The sequence below is a fragment of the Aythya marila genome (genome assembly GCF_965140915.1).
Source record: "Aythya marila genome assembly, chromosome: 3".
Classification (NCBI taxonomy): domain Eukaryota; kingdom Metazoa; phylum Chordata; class Aves; order Anseriformes; family Anatidae; genus Aythya; species Aythya marila.
Genome location: NC_139044.1, coordinates 59,708,573 through 59,723,294, shown reverse-complemented (window position 1 = coordinate 59,723,294; position 14,722 = coordinate 59,708,573). Strand labels below are relative to the sequence as shown.

At 37.5% G+C, this 14,722-nt stretch overlaps 1 long non-coding RNA gene across 1 annotated transcript; it reads right to left on the bottom strand.

Annotated features, from left to right (window-relative positions):
- Positions 1–420: 420 nt before the first annotated feature.
- Positions 421–6,482, bottom strand: LOC309875920. The gene is made up of 4 exons (XR_014317096.1): positions 6,385–6,482; positions 3,336–3,577; positions 806–981; positions 421–532 (listed from the first exon to the last, which is right to left on the bottom strand). It is a non-coding gene; the product is annotated as an uncharacterized lncRNA (long non-coding RNA).
- Positions 6,483–14,722: the final 8,240 nt, after the last annotated feature.

The following is a 14,722-nucleotide window of genomic DNA, read 5'->3' as shown; positions in this document are numbered from 1 at the left end:
GAACATCTTCATATTCTTACTGTATCAAACTCCTTCTCACAATAACATAGGATTTGGAATTATATTAAAATATTTTCATAATTAAGGGCAGAAGTAGAATGCCATTTATAACATTTCAACAATTTTAATTTTAATGGACTAACTAATTGTAATTCTGTTAATAGCTATAGAAATAGCTCTCTGGCAGAGATGTCAATGTTAGGAAAAAAGTACAGTGATTATATAGACAAATTACATCAGCAAATTAAGACCCTTTACAGGTTTGCCAAATAAAACTGTGGCTAGTGAAATGAGATACTGGATCAAGCACTGAATGCAGCAGAGCCTGGTGCAAGGGAGCCAGAGAAAACTGAGTCTGGGAATCTGTGCCTGAGGATATGGACAAGATTAGCAAAGGCTGATGAGGAGAACACATACCTGCTTGAGACGAAGAGGTAGGAAATTCCCTCTTGGCTCCTCTCCCCCAGAAAAAAGAGGCCTGCCGATAGTGTAAATCTCAGTCATATTGTTTTGGGTTAGAGGTTGCAGGACTCTATGGATAATAGATGAAGAGGTGCGAGGAATTAGCTTCTCTGTATATGGCCAGTATTAAATCTGTGCCACAAGGGAAAGGCCTGGGTGGTTTTTGCAGAGGGTAAGCAGGAAGTCAGGCAACCTGAGTGCCTGAAGGGAAAGAGCACTCCAGCAGCATGGTGCCTGGTTGTGAGAGGGTGTCATTCAGTAAAAAAATAGCCAAATTCCCACTTAATACACCAAGAACAAGTTTTACTATATTACTTTTGCCTTTAGCTGTCTGCTTATCTACCTTGAATGTTGCATGTTGCATTCTCCAGTCCAGGCATCTGGAAAAATAAATGATTTGTTTTCACAGAGAATTTTTCTGAAGTTAGATCATAAACTTCTCTGGCAATTTAGCTCATGAAGATGATATATGAAGACTGATGTGTTAGGTCTCTCTGACTGGAGAAGAGATCCGATTACCTAGGGAAGAAATGGGAAAGGTTACCCCTGGTACCTAAGCAACCCTCTCTGTCTTCCATTTCTAAAAGTAGTAGAGTCTAGTGTAGAAGAGGAAGAAAGGGGGAGGAAGAGGTTTTTTTTGAACACTGCCAGAACATTTTTATTTCAAACTCTTGCAAAATAAGCTAAGTCCAAGAAGGGTCTTCAGGAACAAATTAGGTACCACAGAATGTTTGCAGGGATACTAAAGGTAGTCACTGAGTAAATTAAAGATGAGGACCACCGTGAAGAGCTGCAAAAGGATATAAAAAGTGTGATGGGTAATAAAATAGATGATAAAATCCAGTAGAGATTACTATAAGGTGATGTGTAGGGGAAGAAACAATTTCAGTGATGGACCCCAAGTTGACTATTACCATTTTTGTTTGAAATCATGCCATAAACACAGTTACTTGTAGGAAAATATCTTCTCAGTGTTGAGCAGCTGTTAAATCAGACAGAAAGTTAGGAATTGTCATGAAAGAATAAAAAATGAAAAATGGTAACATGCCACAATAAAATTAAGATGTCTACACATCTTCTGCAATTCTCTTCATCTGTCTCAGAAATGATAGAATAAAAAATGGAAATGGCAACCAAAAGGATGTAAAGTATCAAACAGATTCCATATGAGAAAATGGACAACTTGTATTGGAAGATCTAGAAGAACAAGAGAAGGTTTTATAAAATCTTGAGTGGCTAGGAGATAGGATACAGAGGATGGGGATTGATTTTCTGTCTTTTCCAACAGGAGAAACTGTAAATGAAATGAGCAGGTGACAGGTTCAAACTAAACAGAAGAAAGTACTTTTACATGCACACATATTTAACCTGTGAACCTCCTTTCCGCATAATGTTGTAGATGCTGAAAGTTCGCATAAATCAAAAGAGGTTTGGACAAATTCTTGCAAGCAAAATCTGTTCCAGGCTTTTAATGTAAACAGATGACCTCTAACTCAAATGCAACACCCCTAAACTAAATGCATCACCTCTAACTCAGCTGGCTCCTGAGCCAGAATTCACTCAGAAGAGTACTCTGGGAAATGTCAGTACACATTTTGCTAAAAGCCACTGCTTTTTTTTTTTTTTTTTTCTTTTTTTAATCTGGATTGACTTTTACTGGCAGCAGAAGAAATAGAGAGCACAGTTTTCCTTACAGTAAATGTGTATCAATGTATTTTATACATGAAAACACCTCACTCAGTGGAGACATGAGAATCAATACAAATGATCTCAGTGAGCTTTGTCATGGTGGAACAAACTGTGTAGCAAGACCAGCTCTGGGCACTATGGAAGGAGAAGCCATATCGTTTTTCTGCAGAGGGCACATTAGCTGATGAGATCTCATGAATCTTGAAGATGCAACTCCAACAGAAGCTACCATTTGTCATATTTCTTTAAATGTGAAAACACCCTGTATTTCTTCACCATGAATAAATGAACTCTTGGGGAATTACCTCCACAGCAGTTAGAGGCAGTTGGCTCTTTGCCATTAGTAATCAGAAAGTATGCTTCTCTGAGGGGTACAGGATAAGATTTCAGTTGAACACTAGTGCTTGTTTCTTGTGCTTCCTATTGTTCACCTTCATAAACTGCAGGAAGTCATCTCTGCTCTTCAAATATTTAATGTACTCAATATGCACATTTGAAGAGTGTATTTGGAGCTAAGTGGGTCCTTGATCTGACCCTGTTCTGATGATCTAATGCTTTTGTTTGTCTAAGTGCTTTCCTGTGTGATAGAGTCCAGAGACAAACTAAAGTCTGCTTTGCTCCTTATGGAGTTCCACTCCAACTTATAAAAACCTTGCAAGCTCATCCAATTTTTGGAGTACATTTGGGTCAAGCTGCAGATAGAAGAATCCTGCTCACTTATTGTCAACTTGAGCCTTCTCCTGAGGTACCTGAACTTGAAAGAACACAAAAGTACTCATTGCCTTCCCCAAGCTCTGTCCCAGCTAGTTAAGTACTCTTTCGAGACATGGAAGATGTGAAAGATGTCACGGAGCCATCCAGCCATACCAGGCTGCAGAGCCCAAGGCTCCCAGTTACTTGGTATCTGCTGTAACCACAAGGATGCTAGTGTTTACTATTCACTTCTGCTTTTGACAATGAGCCTTTGTGTAGCTCAAGCCCTCCATCATTTTATCTTTGTAAGTAATAAGAATTATAAAGCAAAGATTAGGGAAATAAATAAATATACATACCTTAGAGGAAGTTGCCTGACCAGCCTCTTGATACATTCTTAGCTGTGTGCTGCTCTTTTAACAAAAGAATTTCTACTCCTCTCTGGAAGCACAGCTCCCAGCAGAGTCAAAGACTGAAAAGGGAAGCGTTACCTTCTTTAGAGTCAGAGCAAGTACCATCATCAAGCCTCAATGTCTGCAAGGAGAAGCAGGGATTCAGACCCTGTGTCTGCAGGGTACCTCGCTCAATGAGACCAAGAGCAGTGAAGGGATTGCCTGCGTGGTTTCTATAAGATGTTTTGTTCATTTTTCAGATGAGCTGGAGTCTTCATATACTCTCCACTGATGCTGCTTGTCTCATAATCTGCATGTCTTTCCCATCCATTGAAGAGATACTGGAAGAAATCCCAGATATAGGGGTTACCTATATCAGTCTCTGTGTTGAAGAAGTCAATGATAAAGCTGTATTGCCCTTAATGGAAGCTAGAAATGATCCAATATTTTGGGTGGTAAGGTTTATTATTGCTTTGTCTTCCCACTTCATTGTGGCCAGCAGCCAAGCAAAACCTTTTCTTCAAAGTTTGGAAATTTAACTAAAATGCTTAGGGCTGCCAAAATATACAGAACACAAACAATTAATAACTATCTAAGATGTGTAATAAATATGGAATATCTGAACACTTCATATATAAATCTTACATATCAGAAATAAATCTGAATAATTAAGCTTTTAAAAATAATTTCTTTATATTTGCAATACTGCATATTTTGCTGTTGATCCTGTTGAATGCTGTTGACAAAGCAATATAATTATCAAGTTAAAAACAGTCAGCAAGTGGCTTAAATCACCAACCAGTAGGTGTTTCCTACACAAATGTGAAATGACAAACATTGCCAATATAAACAAATTGAGAAAGTGTAGTATTTTAAAAAACTAGATGTCAAAATTATTGCAGTACTATTGACATTAAAATGGAAAATACAAAAGCTTGGCATTTCCAACACACCAGTTTCGAACCATCAATTAATTCCTTAATTCACTCCTATGTAATGTGGCAAAGCAATAGTCAAGATAGGATTAATGCTTATGGCATCAAACACTTCACTTCCTGGTTAACTTCAGAATCTCTTTTTCTATTGCAAAGGCTTTTTGTCAAAAAGCTGTGAGAATTAAAAATGACCTCTTCATCTTTATGACTAATTTTGTTTTAAAAACATTTATTGAGGAAAAACATTAATTGAGGGAAAATCACTGTACGGTATTGGAAAATGAAGTGAAGGTACTTAAATAAAACGTTGAGAAATAAAATATCTAATGGCCTGTTCACTGTCTATGCATGCATTTATGCTTTTCTTAACTAGCTGAGGCATGCACTGAAAACTGGGGAGATCTTGAGAAGAGTTTTTCATATTCCCTGTTCAGCTTCACCAATGACTAAGTGTATACCTGTGCCAGCTCACATCATCCCTGCTGCTCTACTCCCTTTTTCTCTAACTGTAGCTTGTGGAGAAAGAGAATAAAGCTCTTAAGCATTTTGCTGAATGAAGGCTTTTCACTTTAAGCACCTTAAGGTAAGGAATGCATCACGTTTTGCCCTCTCCACCCCCAAAAAAGCATTAAATATTGTCAAGGATTTTGGCCACTATTGTAACACAAATGAATTACAACCCCTTGTGCAAAACCCAGGCTAAAGACCACTAAACCATGCTCTAACCCATAAGTATGGCATGTGCCTATACCTCCCCTACCTGCTGGTTCCTCAGACCGCTGTCACTACTGGGTCTGTCACATGAAGGATCCAGCGTAACTTCAGAGTGGTATGGAAGTCTGCCCTTGCACCCCTAGTGAGCTAGATCTTAGCTATACCTCCTGGCATTGTTGTTATAATTCTTAAACCACTTTATTTCTTCAGTGCTGCTACAAAATATGTTACAGTTCAGGTGCTGTTATGTTCTGAAGTGGTTTTGTAAGTAGCTTTACAATCATTTGTCAAGTAAATGAACCTGGCACATTCCTTAATGCCTGTATTACTTTTTTTTTTTTTTTCTTTCTTTAAACTAACTGTAAATCATTCTTCATCAGTTAAAAGTAATTATTAATGCCCTGTTGGACTTTAATCAAATATTATAACTAGTGATACTGAATCTACAGTAGGATTTCAAATCACTACAGTTTATGGGGATCATATTGCAAAGGCTTTCTTGTCATGGGCACAAAGATTATCCTTACAAAATGTCTACTTACTTGCTCTGTACCTTATCTTCCAACTGGATAACCAAACCCAAACCATATATCTTTGAACTACTGCACTTATACATAAGGATAAAGGAGTCAGTGTGTACAAATATGATTACAAATGTCTCAGAAAGGAAAGAGTTACTCATCAGAACTACCAAAGTCACTTCATGCAGCATCTAGAGTTACCTCAGAGCTGTTGCTTTTCCAAATACTCAGCAGACCTCACCCTACCCAGGCAGATCTAAAAACAACTGGTAGGTGCAGCATTGCCAGACTTCATTTGTTATCGGATGCAAATAAATTTGGACTTGCTAATAACACGTTGAACCAGGAAAACGCAAGAGGTCACAGGAAAATTGAAAGGAAAGGAGGGATTAGCTGGGTGGGAGGCAAGTACCATCACTTCAGGATAGTTAGCAAATAACCTATGCAACCTCTTGCACATCATTTCCTAAGAAACACAGGTACAGCTCCATATTCTGCCTTAAAAATTTCAGTGCTTTTTGAATGTTCCTGATTTCCAATCCAGCTCCTCGTGTGTGTCCAGCTTTCCTCACTCTGGTACTTTGCAGAATTAAGAAATGTGTGTTTGCAACATGCTGTACATCAAGGGCTTTTCAGATAAACAAGTGGGGCAGCAAGGAGCTGAACGACTGCTCATGTCCACAGGCAAATTTGGTGGTGGAAGTTCAATTCCTTTTCAGGGTGTGAACTGCAAAGCTCTTCTGCCTCAAAATGGTCCTTTTAATATTCAACTTTCCAGTACTACCACTAAATTAAATTATTGCTGGCTTTCCCCCTAGCCTTTCTGCATCACTTACACATGCTGGTATACAAGCAAGCTGTTCGGGTCAGCACTGCTGCACATTGAAACACAGCTTTGGTTCCTGTAAGCTAGCACACACTGCTTTGTGCCCATCTTTGTTATTTAAGCATATGCTAGTGATATTAGCATGTACTTACAGAAATGGATAACTTCTGGAGATTATCAGCAGGATGTAACATTCACTCCCTCTCTCAGGGCTAGAGAAAGGACAAGCGTGGTTTGTCCTGTAGGAACAAGTTACAAGACAGCACAGCTGTGGAAAATGAATTAATTCTCTTGAGAGCAGCAACAGTAATGCAATGGGTGCTAGAGTGAAAGCCAGGAATTTCTGGTCCTCCTCAGAAAAGAGTTTTGAGATCCTGGCTCCAAAGGAGAGCAGAGGGAAGATGAGAGGCTCGCTCCTCTTTGTCTTTGCATCTTGTCTGAAATGGCTCAGGCTTTCAACCTTTACTTCAGTTGGCTGAAGTAAGGCATGCCTTGTGCATTAGGTAAGGTGGGGGTGGGGTTTGGAAATAATATATTAACATTTAAAAAAGAAGGTCACCCTTAAAATTATTTTTCCTTTTTCACAACGAGATGCATTAGAAAAGTGTTTGAGCATCAGTAATGTTATTAAACCTTTTCCTTGCCTGAAAGGCTGTCCCCCTCCAATGCATAGATATGGCAAAGTTCTTCTTTTCTTTAATGGGACAGGACACAGCCTTAGTTGTTCCAGTAAAACAAAACATAGCTTAGAGAAACACAGTTACTTCAGGCTAACTGCAGCTGCTATGCCACACTGTAAGTGCATGCAACTGCACCGACTCCAGTAGAGTTAATGCAAATTACACGGGAAGGTGGAGCTTTGATTATAAAACTTCTGTAGAGTATTGTTGTGTACAGCCTGTACTGCTGTGCTTTGAAACAAGGTGTAGCCAATTTGCACATTTGAAATTTTTTGTCCCTCTCCTTCTCTCAATTCACTGATAAGGTTACTGTGTGAATCCTTATCTTCCCAGAAAATGTTTGCTTTTTGTTGTTACTGTAGTAACTATATATGTGAACCAAGTTTCTTATTATCTTTCTGTGTAGCCCATATGCCTCTATGTTCTTAATTCAAAAGTAATTTAGAATTTATTAGCTAGGTTTTTAGCATACTGGACAAATTCCCAGTTCATTATTGCTTGATAAAAAATAATAAAGTTAAAATGTGGTCTATATATGGTTAGATTATTATTAATTTATTTATATTACTAATTTAAGTTTTATGCAGATATATGGAGTTTATCATAATCTTAGCATAATTACTGAGCAATGCAGATGGGATGTTGTAAATTTGCTAATTTCAGAGTCCCCCAGTTTGGTGTAATCACCTCTGTCTTGACAGATAAATGCACCAGGAAGAACAGATAACTCCTTGATTTGGGATCCATCCTCTGACAGGAGCAAAGGACAAACGATCCTTCTTGGAGCAGATCTTTATCCTGAAAAGTGCTAGACACTGATCTTCATCCAGCAGCAAAGCATCCAAAGACTGTGATGAATGATGTCTGGAGAGCTCAGCACCTAGCAGGAGGGAGCTTATAGTGAGCAGGAGACAAGATCACGGCTGCTAGAAATGAGCAGGCTGTTACACTGCATGGTTCAGTTAAGAGGGGAAAAACAAGGCTGAGAAGAAAGGCAGATTTTAAGCCTTTACTTCATGCAGAGTCTTTTAAATATATCTTGGACTAAATTTACAGTGTCTTGGAAACTGTATTACCAGCACATTTGAGAGAAATTATTTTGAGATGTCAGATATTTTCAGAAAGCACAGGGAAGGCTCGTCATGCTACAAACTGGTACGAATGCCACCTATGGGTGTAAAGGAGAAGATTCAGAAGCTACACCTGTAGACATGCTGTACCTGAACCCCAAATGAAATACTATACCTGTCACAGACTATTGAGGAGTTTGGAGTGCAAAGGGAGAGCATTAGGAGTCCCTGCAAAGCTGGCAAGAGCAGTAGAGCCAGTTTAGGGGTTAAGACAACTGATAATAGCTTTAGGACGTAAATATACTTAACACACTAAAGCTACACCACCACAGTATGATGAGATTTATGAGTCATCAGAAAGAAATAGTACAGAAACGTGAGATTTACAGATGTAGAGTGGAACCATGAGATCAGGTAAAGGATATATAGCTCATTCGTGATGTTTTTCATATATAAAACATGAAATAGTTTCTTAAAAAATACATTACAGTAGTTTCCATGAAAAAAAAATGTGGCCAAAGGAAACAAAGTAGAAACTGAAGTGATAGCTGAGACAGCATTTCCATTTTCATTATTTTGAACTTCAAAAATAAATTCTAGCATTGTCTCATGATTGTTAGATCAGAAAATCATTTACTTTCTTTTGAAAGCCATAACTGAATACAAAAAGTGTTCCTGAATATTAAAGAAAGTGAGTTACTGCTTTCTGTATTCAGATACATTCAAATCATTTGGCTTTCCAAACTCTAAACATGTCTCATTGTATATAACCCTCGGCAAAGAATGTGCGCTTTGGTGCATATGAAAATATTGGTTGAGACACAAAGGCGTTTGATATACTGCACATGCACCATTCATTTATTTTCCCTGACAATTTGCATGCATAGCTTTTGGGTTATCCAAATATAAACTTGCACATACCCTGAGAGTTTGGAAGGTTCACACCCTTTTTTATAATCCAGGCAACCTTTCTTCCCTGCACATTCCCATTAGGCCTCTGTACAGTGCTTGCCAGAAGACTGAAGCTCAGCAGGTGTGGTCTTTCTGTAATTTTTTCCCAGTGGAAGTCTAATGGGAACCTCTTGCACGTATAAAATTATAATACTCACCCAAATGTTGGCTAGACTGGGACCTTGCTTTGAAAACTGTGGGGTGGGGACTATGTCTTTTAGTTTACACCAGCATGTCCTGACTCCAGATCACAGTCCTACATGCCCCAAAACCAAACAAAGGCAACAATAACAAACAAACAAAAAAATGAATAGTCATCAAAATATTCCCTGCAAAAGCTGCTAGATCATTTAAAAGCCCAGTTCTAGAAGGGCCTGTTTTGTAAAACAGGAGAAATTCTTGGTGCTCAGCACTTTGTATGATGGGCAGTTTTTTATTTGACATATTGTTTTGCAAAGTGACAGTAGAAATGTGCAGCTACAAGTTTCCAGATAGATGACATAAAGGCTGTTCACTTGGTCTTTACAAAGTACTTTGGAGATTAAAAGTTACGCAAAGGCTATCTGTTACTGAAACGTGCTTTCATTGCATCTTTGTCTTGTCAGATTCATTATGACATATAAGTGGTGCTCTCACGATATGGAGATTAAGCTTCTGACAGCTTCTGTTTCTGACCCAGCCGCAAAATATTCTTATGGATGTTACTCAGTATACAAAAACATCTGCTGAGAGCAAACACTTTAAACCATTTGAATTCTTTGTAAGAGAAACTGTTTAAAGAGGAATTAACATCTCATGATGTGGGGAAGATACGCCCCTTCCATATGGATGAACAGCTTTCTCAAAGCCTTAAGTCTAGACTTACTGCATGGCCAAAAAAATTGTTCTTATAAAAAAAATTCCTTTCTGGATCCAGCTCTAAAGCATGCACAGTGTTCTGACTCAGTCAGGACAAATATATTTCTCACAACTCACTTTTGAGGCACACATGATCAGAGAAGTTAAAGCAAGTATGTATGTAGCCTAACTTCATTTATAGTTACACTATAGGAAAAGTTCATAATCAAATAGAATTGTAAGAATTACAGAGAAAGATGCTGCCTACTCTGTTACCTCTTTTATGAATGCACTGTGAAGACCCTGACTTTCTGCCTTCTGCAGAACTCCTTTCCAGACAAACGAAATTTCACCAGCTAACCTGTCTGCATTGCACAGTGAAAAACAAACAAACAAAATAATGCCTTTAGGAGCCTGTTTTAGGGGGCAAGATTTCTCTTTAACATATGTTAGTGGTACCACCTATATCGCTTTTTGGTATCCACATGTCCAAATCCACCACCTGGACTTTGCAGTACAAAGGGCAAGTACATACTAAACCTTATATGTCTACATTAATATTTTTCAGCATCTCAGATATCCCATGATTTCTGGGAACATGGCCCACATTTATTTTGCCATATTAACTGGAATTGCTTTAGGACCGGTATGCACTGCAGGAACTCCTCTGGCCTTCCTCATCCATTATGTAGCTGTAATTTAATACATTTGTAAAAACCCTTTGTGTTACACTTTTTTATTTGATTCTTTCCATTTCTGCTAAGGTATAAACCAGCAAACTCTGTTATGAGCTCCTTCTACTTAAGCAGAATACAGCAGGATCACTTTGTTATGCTGACTTGTTGATTTGTAAGGGCCTGAGCAGCTATTTATTGCAGAGGTAAATTGCCACTGTGCTCCAAATTATAGCTATGGACATGTAACTTACATACATCTTCTGCAATCCAGTTTAGTGTTGGCCAATCAATCACCAAAACAGTTGTGGCAACAGAGGTTTTGTGGTTTGACCAGAGGTCATGGGCATCAAAAGTACGATGATTTCTGGATGTCAGAGGATGGGGAGCTCACACTTTGTAGGGAACAACAGTAATGCTCGTACCCATTGTTCAAGTACCACAAATAATGTCACCTGCAGCATTTTTTTTTTTTTTGCCATCAGGGCAAGTTCACAAGAACTGTTCCAAGAACTACTGAAAAGATGCATGATGTCAGGATTAGGAGAAAAATCTTGTCTTTTCTACTCACAAAGCTATGTCCTTATGGTCAGAGAGCTTGGCAAAAGAGAGTCTATGCTCACAGCTACAGGAGGGGGGTGGAGTGAGATTCAATTTCAAAAGTCTTCGCAATACCAAGTGACTGGGTAATGAAATGGCAGATTAAATAGTTAATCCCAGTATTATACATACAAACAATGCATTATTCTAATTTACTTAAGACCACTTAGGAAAGAGGCCACAGAGTCACCACAGATTGGCACAGACTTTTAGAGCCAGTAAGAAAAGCAAATAGAGTTTCAGAAATTACCTATGCATAAAACCTGGAAAATAAAGAGAGAATATCAATGTGATATTAAGTCATACATAGTACACTTACATTTTGGATACTGTCTGCATTATTGATCATCTCAACCCCAAAGATTTTTAGCATAGGTAACAGGTATTGATTATTTATCATTTCTCATACTACTGAAGTAGGAGTTAAAAAAATAAGCCTGGCAAGAGCTGAGAAGCTACAACGTTTTCAAACAATACATTGCTAATTATGAAATACAGCTCACCAGGATATTGTATAAACCAAAGTACAGGGATTCAAAAAAGAATCAGACAAAATTTTTGGCTGTTAGTTGTAGTAGTGTGCTGGTAAACTCTGGCTCAGGAAGTCCTCAGTCCCCATAATTTATTGACACAAACTTCAGCACTACTTCTGCTGTTCTCTTTCCCCATGCAGTGCCTTCCTTCTGAAAAATGCTGCAGGTCCTCAAGGGTTATATGGAGGTGGAATTTACTGAAGATAAATAGCATTCTGTTTTTAAGGGGGATTTAGAGGTTTTGAGTAGTGACATATGTGAAATCCATGGTGTGAACATTCCCTAAGAATTATGAGAACTCTACAACAAGTAATAGTAGGATAGGGTAACAAGTAGTGGTATGTAGCTTTATTTAGACATACTGTTCTCTCCTGCTAGGATTAAACCATTGTAGGTTTAATTATAGGGCTGTTTATTTATTTATTATTGATTTTTTAACATGAACAGTCCTAGACACGTAATGTTTTTCCTGGAGAAGTCTCTTCTTGCTTCTTACGAGTACAAATCAATAAACACAAACTTAAACAAAAAGATATCTGATTATTTTCCAGGCAAGATATCTGGTGCTGCACAGTGAAGTTATTATCAGTCCATTCCATGTACTCTACCTAGAATTTCCCATTGACTCATATTTCTCCCTAGGGCTTGTTTATAGCACAAATTTATTTAATTTTTTTCAGTAATGTTTCCTGAAATAAATAAACTGTACCCTTCAACTGTTCCTTGCAGTTAATTATGTTAACTGGGACAGCTATTCTTCAGACATTTTATAAAACACTGAAACTCTCATCTGAACTAGGCCACTAACTAATTGCTATGCACAGGCAACAACACCACATTATTTCTGAAACCCTGTCATCATTGTCCTGTAACTGAAAACCCACAGTAATGGTGAATTATCTCATGCAGGACTAGTTTAAATCACAAAAATTGCTGCTTAAACAAATTCTCTGTTATTTCCTTCCTTTGTCATGTCAGAAAGTAATACTAGATGTTTTACAAATTAAGTTTCAGCAGAAGTAGTCTTAACATTTTAAAAGGACATAATGCTATTTGGAAAATAGTGTCAATACTCAAAATGACCAAGCTAGTAAATCTTCAAAATATTTTCTTAGAAATATTGCATACTTTTGGATTTTTAGTATGGCAAGTTACTGCTTTATGTGGAGTAATATAGATTGGTTTATCCCTGTTAGAAACTTGTTGGCTCCATATTAAGAATTTAGGGTATGTGTAACCACCTAACTTTTAGTTAGAGCATCCATACCTCTGAGGGTCTGCATTGCTCTATGGAATGGCTCTTTGGAGACAAGGTGAGCAGGTCTATCAGTGAAAAAAATCATGAGCCATTGACTGCTACCACCTGAGTAACCATGAGGCAGAGAATGACACCAAAAGTGATTTGATAGAAATGATCCTCTATATCCTTTGGTGAAGTGGGAACTGAAAAAGTCATCTCAGAAGCCTACTTATGAGACTTTACTCAAATGTTCCCTTCTAGGTGCTAAGCTTGGTAAAATTATAAAAAATATTATTTTTCCCTTCTGCTTTATACTCTTGCTGAAGGTGTCTAGGCCTTTCATGGCTATTAACAAACCAGGCATCATAGACAGAGATGTCCAGGATTCCCTTGAACCTGGTCTAGGGATTCTTTGCACCAGAAGGTAGCAGTTCATTACCTCAAAAACTTTTGCCTCTTTCTTCTTCCCTGCTGATTTAGCAGATTTTAACTTTTAATTGGTCTTGTCTAAAGTATTTGTATATGAAAAACCTAAGCACAGTTGGAATCTCATACATTGAACCTCCAGTGCTTTGGCAAGTGAACTGCATGTAATGGACCCCACACAGCTTTCCTTGCTCAGGGAAGGGTTACTGATGAACTAGGAATTGTGCTTGAGCCTATGCCAACATTTTTGTGAGAAGGTTTGTTTTTAACATTGCTAATGATTTGGAAAACAAAATGGACTTTGTGGGACAATCTCTCAAATACTTATGGTAATTAGGACATATGGAAGAGAAAAAGCCTTTAACAGGCTCACCAAATCATCTGACTTCACACAGGAGATGAAGTAGTTAAAAGAAGAAAATATCTAAGCATGCTTTGTCAGTTGCTAAACCATTAAAATTACTGTGCCAGGCAGTAATGGCAAAAATGGGAGCAAATGGGAGCAAACAACAGAAATGCACTCAATAATAATATTCCAAAATTATCCTAAAGGTGTTAAAGTTATTTGGAATTATGCTTGTAATTGGCAGAGCTGAAAGAATTCACCACATTCTTATAAACAGTGGATGGAGACTCAGAGTTACCACTCTTATTGCTGGAACATACATCTGATACAGTAATTTAAGTAAAAATGCTGTTTGGGGCCTTTTTCTAAATCCTATTATTCCTAGCAAGACAGTGAACTCCCAGTATTAAGATACAAATCATACCATAAAGTCATAGCAATTTCATTTTGGCATTGAATAATCCTCAGCTCCAAATTCATTGTTAGTGCAGCTAAAATGAGGCCAAGAAAAATTTGTTCCAGGCCACTTAACAAAACAGTTGATTTTTATTTTTTAATTCTAGAAATCTGAAATGTTCTTCCATATTATCTCTAAAATATCTGAGATGGAAATATGTGTGCACGCTTAAGTTTCTAAAGCTATGTGAAGTGTAAAATGAAGGCATTTGTGTTAGTGATGAAGATAGTACTAACAAGATCTCACATCTTTTAAATAAGTGGACTTAGTATTCTAGAAATAGTTGACATTCCTCTTCACCAGCCAATTCAGGAAATTAATTTAAAAAGGATATTTCAAGGAAGATTTACTTCAATCTCTTCTGCACAGTTTGAAAAGAAGGGACTTTATTTTCCACTTTGCGTAGGTCATTTAAGCCACTCCAGAGTGTCTGTACAATCAAAATAGAAGCATTTTACATCAACTTTGAAAATCTAGATTTGTTCACATTAGATCTGCTCATGGGTGACTGAATGACAACTAAAGCAATGAATAGTTAAGTATCTACAGCTTGAATAAAAATAATAATTTTTTTTTTAAAAAAAGAAATGCTATTAAAAAGAATAGATTTTTTTTTTTTTTTTAGGAAATTCTGCACTATTTGTTTAAATACTGAAAAAAGTTTGGATGTTTACTT